Source organism: Grampus griseus (assembly GCF_964374135.1).
Source record: "Grampus griseus genome assembly, chromosome: 1".
NCBI classification, from domain to species: Eukaryota; Metazoa; Chordata; class Mammalia; order Artiodactyla; family Delphinidae; genus Grampus; species Grampus griseus.
The window spans coordinates 135,816,954-135,826,739 of NC_139017.1; positions in this window are offsets into that span (position 1 = coordinate 135,816,954).

Genomic DNA, 9,786 nt, shown 5'->3' on the forward strand with positions numbered 1-9,786 from the left:
AAACCCAAGGTCACTTGAACTGAGAAATCATCCCTCTGGGAGGTCAAAAGTTTTGTCATGAGCAATTAAGTTTTCCACAGTAAGATGATATGCATTTGTAAAAATCAAGAGCAAATTCTGTTTCTTTTTCTGTAGCTACATTGAAATATTTTCTACTCTTGCCACATACATAGTCTATCAAAAACCAGCCACAGAATTGGAAAGTCGTGGGGAACTGTAAAGATGATATCTCTATATTATTTCTTGATGACTTGCAAAGATGCAATTTTTTATGAACTTCATTTGAAAATACTTCAGTGTGAAGTTTAAAAATACACAATTGAGCCAAGTGAGTTTAACAATAATTTTATAGAAATTGAAAAGTTTATTATTTGTGTTGAATAGTAATAGAAACCAGTTGGCATTCTGCTATTTCCATTTTCATTTCTTTTGAATTATCATAGCTTTCTCATTCCTTTATTGTTGTCTGATATTTACTGTCAAGGCACTGCATTATACAACCTACTTGAAATCTTTTTAACTGTGCTAGTATGGTAATAGTCCTTCTGAAAGGCTCATAACTATATAATGTGACTCTCTGAAGGTTTTCCCAGTAAGCAAATCACAAAAGAAATAAATGTGGCAAGAACTCAGTTCAAGAACTGATATTCATTAATATATAGTGAATACCCTAAAGATATTTCCTAAATGTATAAAAACACAGATGTCTTTCTCTCTCACACACACACACTCACACACACACCCAGGTGCACACATGTGCGTTCACAAAGCTTATCTGCAGGAACACACTTGAGGTATATCAAACCAAGCATGTTCAACTTATTTTATTTAAAATAACCTCACTGACTGAGCTCTGCCCACCAGAGCAACAGCCAGCTCTACCCACCACAAGTCCCTCCCATCAGGAAGCTTGCACAAGCCTCTTAGATAGCCTCATCCACCAGAGGGCAGACAGCAGAAGCAAGAAGAACTACAATCCTGCAGTCTGTGGAACAAAAACCACATTCAAAGAAAGAGAGACAAAATGAAAAGGCAGAGGACTATGTACCAGATGAAGGAACAAGATAAAATCCCAGGAAAAACAATTAAATGAAGTGGAGATAGGTAACCTTCCAGAAAAAGAATTCAGAATAATGATAGTGATGATGATCCAGGACCTTGGAAAAAGAATGGAGGCAAAGATCGAGAAGATGCAAGAAATGTTTAACAAAGACCTAGAAGAATTAAAGAAAAAAGACCTAGGAGAATTAAAGAACAAACAAACAGAGATGAACAATACAATAACTGAAATGAAAAATACACTAGAAGGAAACAATAGCAGAATAACTGAGGAAGAAGAATGGATAAGTGACCTGGAAGACAGAGTGATGGAATTCACTGCCACAGAACAGAATAAAGAAAAAAGAATGAAAAGAAATGAAGATAAAGAGACCTCTGGGATAACATTAAATGCACCAACATTTACATTATAGGCATCCTAGAGGGAGAAGAGAGAGAGAAAACACCTGAGAAAATATTTAAAGAGAGTATAGTCAAAACTTCCCTAATCTGGGAAAGGAAATAGGCACCCAACTCCAGGAAGTGCAGAGAGTCCCAAGCAGGATAAACCCAAAGAGGAACATGCTGAGACACGTAGTAATCAAATTGACAAAAATTGATGACAAAGAAAAATTATTAAAAACAGCAAGGGAAAAACGACAAATAACATACAAGGGAACTCCCATAAGGTTAACAGCTGATTTCTCAGCAGAAACTCTGCAAGCCAGAAGGGAGTGGCACGATATATTTAAAGAGATGAAAGGGAAGAACCTACAACCAAGATTACTCTACCCAGCAAGGATCTCATTCAGATTCAACAGAGAAATTAAAACCTTTACAGACAAGAAAAAACTAAGAGAATGCAGCACCACCAAACCAGCTATACAACAAAGCTAAAGGAACTTCTCTAAGTGGGGTACACAAGAGAAGAAAAGGATCTACGAAAACAAACCCAGAACAATTAAGAAAATGGTAATAGGAACATACAAAATGATAATTACCTTAAATGTGAATGGATTAAGTGCTGCAACCAAAAGACACAGGCTCACTGAAAGGCTACAAAAACAAGACCCATTTATATGCTGTCTACAAGAGATCCACTTCAGACCTAGGGACACATGCAGACTGAAAGTGAGGGAATGGAAAAAGATATTCCATGCAAATGGAAATCAAAAGAAAGCTGGAGTAGCAATACTCATCAGATAAAAGAGACTTTAAAATTAAGAATGTTATAAGAGACCAGGAAGGACACTACATAATGATCAAGGGATCAATCCAAGAAGAATATATAACAATTATAATATATACGCACCCAATATAGAAGCACATCAATACACAAGGCAAATGCTAACAGCTATAAAAGAGGATATTGATAGGAACACAATAATAGTGGGGGACTTTAACACTTCACTAACACCAATGGACAGATCATCCAGACAGAAAATTAAAAAGGAAACACAAGCTTTAAATGACACAATCGACCAGATAGATTTAATTGATATTTATAGGACATTCCATCCAAAAACAGCAGATTACACTTTCTTTTCAAATGTACATGGAACAGTCTCCAGGGTAGATCACATCTTGGGTCACAAATCAAGCCTGGGTAAATTTAAGAAAATTGAAGTCATATCAAGCATCTTTTCCGACCACAACGCTATGAGATTAGAAACGAATTACAGGGAAAAAAATGTAAAAAACACAAACACATGGAGGCTAAACAATACGTTACTAAATAACCAAGAGATCACTGAAGAAATCAAAGAAGAAATCAAAAAATACCTAGAAACAAATGACGATGAAAAACGCAATCCAAAACCTACGGGATGCAGCAAAAGCAGTTCTAAGAGGGCAGTTTATAGCAATACAAGCCTACGTCAAGAAACAAGAAAAATCTCAAGTAAACAATCTAACCTTACACCTAAAAGAACTAGAGAATGCAGAACAAACAAAACCCTAAGTTAGTAGAAGGAAAGAAATCATAAAGATCAGAGCAGAAATAAATGAAATAGAAACAAAGACAACAATAGCAAATACCAATCAAACTGAAAGCTGGTTCTTTGAGAAGATAAACTAAATTGATAAACCTTTAGCCAGACTCATCAAGAAAAAGAGGGAGAGGACTTAAATCAGTAAAATTAGAAATGAAAAATGAGAAGTTACAATGGACACCGCAGAAATACAAAGCATCATAAGAGACTACTACAAGCAATTCTGTGCCAATAAAATGGACAACCTGGAAAAAATGGACAAATTCTTAGAAAGGTATAACCTTCCAAGACTGAACGAGGAAGAAATAGAAAATATGAACAGACCAACCACAAGTAATGAAATTGAAACTATGATTTAAAATCTTCCAACAAACAAAAGTCCAGGACCAGATGGCTTCACAGGTGAATTCTATCAAACATTTAGAGTAGAGCTAACACCCATCCTTCTCAAACTCTTCCAAAAAATTGCAGAGGAAGGAACACTCCCAAACTCATTCTACGAGGCCACCATCACTCTGATACCAAAACCAGACAAAGATACTACAAAAAAAGATAATTAGAGACCAATATCACTGATGAACATAGATGCAAAAATCCTCAACAAAATACTAGCAAACAGGGCTTCCCTGGTAACACAGTGGTTAAGAATCTGCCTGTCAATGCAGGGGACACGGGTTTGAGCCCTGGTCCAGGAAGACCCCACATGCCAGGGAGCAACTAAGCCTGTGTGCCACAACTACAGGAGCCTGCCCTCTAGAGCCCACAAGCCACAACTACTGAGCCCGCATGCCATAACCACTGAGCCCACATGCCATATCTGTAACTACTGAAGCCTGCATGCCTAGAGCCCGTGCTCCGCCATAAGAGAAGCCACCACAAAGAGAAGCCTGAGCACTGCAAGAAAGAGAAGCCTCTGCTCGCTGCAACTAGATAAAGCCTGCACCCAACAACGAAGACTCAAAAATAAATAAATAAAATAAATATTTTTTTTAAAATACTAGGAAACAGAATCCACATTAAAAGGATCATACACCGTGATCAAGTGGGATTTATCCCAGGGATGCAAGGATTCTTCAATATACACAAATCAATCAATATGATACACCATATTAACAAATTGAAGAGCAAAAACCATATGATCATCTCAATAGATGCAGAAAAAGCTTTTGACAAAATTCAACACCCATTTATGATAAAAACTCTCCATAAAGTGGGCATAGAAGGAACCTACCTCAACATAATAAAGGCCATATACAACAAACCCACAGCAAACATCATTCTCAATGGTGAAAACTTAAAGCATTTCCTCTAAGATCAGGAACAAGACAAGGATGTCTGCTCTCACCACTATTATTCAACATAGTTTTGGAATTCTTAGACAGAGCAATCAGAGAAGAAAGAGAAATAAAAGTAATACAAATTGGAAAAGAAGACATAAAACTGTCACTGTTTGCAGATGACCTGATACTATACATAGATAACCCTAAAGATGCCACCAGAAAACTAGTAGAGTTTATCAATGAATTTGGTAAAGTTGCAGGCTACAAAATTAATGCACAGAAATCTCTTGCATTTCTATATACTGAAACGAAAAATCAGAAAGAGAAATTAAGGAAACAATCCCATTCATCATTGCAACAAGAAAGAATAGAATACCTAGGAATAAACCTACCTAAGGAGACAAAAGACCTGTACTCAGAAAACTATAAGACACTCATGAAAGAAATCAAAGATGACACAAACAGATGGAGAGATATACCATGTTCTTGCATTGGAAGAATCAATATTGTGAAAATGACCATACTACTCAAAGCAATCTACAGATTCAATGCAATCTCTATCAAATTACCAATGGCAGTTTTTACAGAACTAGAAAAAAAATCTTAAAATTTTTATGGAGACACAAAAGACCCCGAATAGCCAAAGCAATCTTGAGGGAAAAAAACGGAGGTGGAGGAATCAGACTCCCTGACTTCAGAGTATACTACAAAGATACAGTAATCAAGACAGTATGGTCCTGGCACAAAAACAGAAATATAGATCAATGGAACAGGATAGAAAGCCCAGAGATAAACCCACGCACCTATTGTCAACTAATCTATGACAAAGGAGGCAAGGATATACAATGGAGAAAAGACAGTTTCTTCAATAAGTGGTGCTGGCAAAACTGGACAGCTACATGTAAAAGAATGAAATTAGAACACTCCCTAACATGATACACAAAAATAAACTCAAAATGGATTAGAGACCTAAATGTAAGACCAGACACTATAAAACTCTTAGAGGAAAACATAGGAAGAACACTCCTTGACATAAATCACAGCAAGATCTTTTTTGACCCACCTCCTAGAGTAATGGAAATAAAAACAAAAATAAACAAGTGGGGCCTAATGAAACTTAAAAGCTTTTGCACAGCAAAGGAAACTCTAAACAATATGAGAAAACAACCCTCAGAATGGGAGAAAATATTTGCAAATGAATCAACGGACAAAGGATTAACCTCCAAAATATATAAACAGCTAATGAAGTTCAATAATAAGAAAACAAACAACCCAATCCAAAAATGGGCAGAAGACCTAAATCGCCATTTCTCCAAAGAAGACATACAGATGGCCAAGAGGCACATGAAAAGCTGCTCAGCATCACTAATTATTACAGAAATGTAAATCAACACTACAATGAGTTATCACCTCATACCAGTTAGAATGGGCATCATCAGAAAATCTATAAACAACAAATGCTGGAGAGGGTGTGGAAAAAAGGGAGCCCTCTTGCACTGTTGGTGGGAATGTAAACTGATACAGCCACTCTGGAGAACAATATGGAGGGTTCCTTAAAAAACTAAAAATCGAATTACCATATGATCCATCAACCCCACTACTGGACATATACCCTGAGAAAACCATAATTCAAAAAGACACATGCACCCCAATGTTCATTGCAGCACTATTTACAGTAGCTAGGTCATGGAAGCAACCTAAATGCCCATCGACAGATGAATGGATAAAGAAGATATGGTACATATATACAATGGAATATTACTCAGCCATAAAAAGGAACGACATTGGGTCATTTGTAGAGACGTGGTTGAATCTAGAGACTGTCATACAGAGTGAAGTAAGTCAGAAAGAGAAAAACAAGTATCCTATATTAACGCATATATGTGGAATCTAGAAAAATGGTACAGATGAATCAGTTTGCAGGGCAGAAATAGAGACACAAATGTAGAGGACGAACATATGGACACCAAGGAGGGAAAGCGGGGGTGGGGGGTGGGCATGGTGGTGGGATGAATTGGGAGATTGGGATTGACATATATACAGTAATATGTGTAAAATTGATAACTAATAAGAACCTACTGTATTAAAAATAAATAAAATTAAATTTAAGAAATAAATAAATAAAAGGAAAAGAGATAAAATAAAGTAAAATAAAATAACCTCACTGAGGGAAGGAAACATGAAAAGTCCCAGGTAGAAAAATAAATGGGGAGTAGAAAAGCAAATATGTTAGTTCTCCCATGTCAGAAAATATAAATAACTTCACACTTAAAAAAAGAAACAATAGAACAATGTTTTCTGGGTTATGTGTGCATGGATTCATTTAGTCATTCAACAAACAGTCATTGAGTGCTTACTCTGCCAGGAATTTTACTCGGCCTCGGGTATACAAAGACAATCAGTAGTGCTCTTGTCTTAGAAATGAACAATCAGAAAGCACAGTGATAAGCAGCATGATAGAGGTAAGCACAGGTGCTAAGGAAGCCCCAAAGAGGAATGAATGTGTTTTGTTTTGTACTTTCTTAGATTTAATTAATGTACTGGACTTTTTTCTCTCAACTTCCACTCTGGCTCCCAAACAATAATGTCCTTGGTAAGTAGCTGTTCAAAAAAATATTAAACTTTTACTTACATTTGCAATGATTTTTTAGTATTTAACTCTTTTTGTAACTCAGGGATATGACTTAACTTTATAATCGGTAGTCATGATAGAGTGTGTTAATATTAACTCTCCAATCCCCCTTCCCTCACAATGGGAGGAATGTACTTCCCCAGGGACTTAGCCGTGTGACTTGCTTCAGCCAATGGAACGTGGGCAGATGGGACATACACCCCTTCTTTGCAGAGGTGTTAAGTATGCTTGCACAATTTGACAAGGCCTCTTGAGCTTCTGACCTCTGCCAAAAGAAGAGATTTCCTCAGATAGTCCTAGACTGAGAAAACGCACAGAGCACATAAAGGCTGTAGGCAACTCACAGACCTATGAGTATGAAATAAACCTTTATTAGTATAAGCCACTGCAATTTGAGGCTGTTTGTTACTGCAGCAAATAAGATTAATATGAGTCAAACTGGGCTTCCCTGGTGGTGCTGTGGTTGAGAGTCTGCCTGCCGATGCAGGGGACACGGGCTCATGCCCCGGTCCGGGAAGATCCTACATGCCGCGGAGCGGCTGGGCCCGTGAGCCATGGCCGCTGAGCCTGCGCGTCCGGAGCCTGTGCTCTGCAACGGGAGAGGCCACAACAGTGAGAGGCCCGCGTACCGCAAAAAAAAAAAAAAAAAAGAGTCAAACTTATGAGCACACATATGTGAAAACAAAAGGCAAGATATCTGAAGTGATTTTCAATACAAAAAAACAAGCTAATGTTATATACAGATTGTGGAATATGCTCCATTTGATCACCCTTAATAGAATGTCAACTTTTTAGTACCAAAGTGTATGTAAATATTAGAATGCAAATATTCGGAGCCAGGCAATAATCTACAGGTATGTCTATATATCTGTATGATTGTATAAATAATTAATAGCTATGTATCTGTAACGATTCTCCTTAGATTATAAAATTCAAAAGGACAGCAATTCATTTTTACAATAAAGTTTATTGCCATTAATCTAATGCAATGCAGAAAATTACATGAGGTAAGGGAGCTTCACTGTAATAAAATAGAACTTTAGACTTATTAAATGCTTCAGACGGTTTTCATTATCCACCAATGGCCACAGGAAACAAAATCAAAAAGCCATGTTTATGAATACAATGCCATATAACTATACACTGGAATATGTGTGATAATAAAAATAAGAATCATACCAAACATGAGCAATTTCCTCATTTGTAGCAAGGTTGTAGTTCTAACACTAAGAAAGACTTCTTGCTGAATGCTGTGCGTTAGCAATACATCACAAAACTTGAAAATCATCTACAACTAACACTCATTTATATTTCTGCTCTTCTCACTACAAAGTATGTGTGATTCTGAGTTATGTGGCTATCTCAGGACAACCTCAGCGTTCCAAAATTAATTATAATGTTGAAGATTTGTATGTGTGAATGGAGAAAATGTAACCATATAAAACATAGTGATATTATGCCAGTTCCAGTGTGAGTATTTTTATAGCCTCTAAAATCATGCAAGAAAGCATATTTTTATAAATTGATAAATGTTTTATAAGCACAAGTGGGATATAAACTTCCTTCACAAAGACATGTATTGGCTCGTTCCTGAGCTATCCGGTATTTTTCATCGAAATGTGTATGATTTTTACAGCTGATTTTTTCAGTAGTTTTTCATTGTACCCTGCAGATGTATTAATGTGTTTTTATCATGATGACATCTTATTATAAACAAATCCATTTTATGTTAAGCTTATGGTGTTTCCCCCATGCTTATATTAAGAGGAAGTGGGAGACTACTTTCAATCCAAAGAAGTATCTGTAATAGTCCCTCCAGGAGTCCCTAGTCCCTGTAGACCCTTACCAGCTTGCGGCTGATTTTTTTTTTTTTTTTGGAGTGGGGCAGGGTGGGAGTTGAACACAATTATCTAAAGTACAAACAAATGTGTGTTTTCCCAAAGTTCCTTGAATCAGAAAGAAAAAATATGTTTGGGATACACTACACAGATTTATTTGAATTCCTTTGCTTATTCCAAGTGAACCCACAGACAAATAAATGAAGCTTATGGTGACACAGCTGGACACTTATTACTTCTTCATTTTATAAAAATAAAGCCAAAGGTGATTGTGTACCAGTTGGTCTGAATTTGTACATGTAGCAAATAGGTAATGAATTACTTCCTCCACTTTCTGTAGATACGGAATAGAAGAATTTGTCATAAATATGTCATATACTGGATGTAGGAGACTTTTTGAGTGGCTATATTGTCCATTCATTCCTTGATTTGTTCCTTTGTCCTTTTCTTCATTTATTTATTCATTCATTTAAAAAATAATTATGGAACTCTTCCTGTGAGGTAGGCACTGTGGGAAGTTCTGGGAATACGGTGGTAAAGAGATAAACACAGGAGGAGCCAAAAGACAATTCTAGATCCTTCTCATATTCACTCATCCAGTTTTTCGCGTTTATTTCAAATGCACAGTACAATGGAAAGAGTCAAACAAGCATGGATTTAATTTGCACTTAAAAGCCGGGTGATCTCGGGCAAGTTGTTGAAATTCTCAGAGCCTCATCTTTCATATCTGCTATCTACCTCACAGAATAATAGAGTGGATTAAAAACATAACATATAAAACTGCATTTAATTTTTAATTAAAACTGGCATTTAATTCTCCCCCACTGCCACCCCAAATCTCACCTGTTCCCCACATGTTAGGTCCTAGGGAAATAAAATGGATGGATGCATTTACCATGTGCTTAGCTGTAGCTAAGAATATAGAGAAATATAAAACATGGTCCCTGCCTTTTGGAAAATTACATTTAGAATAATAGTGAGTAACATTCATCAACAAAACAAAAAGA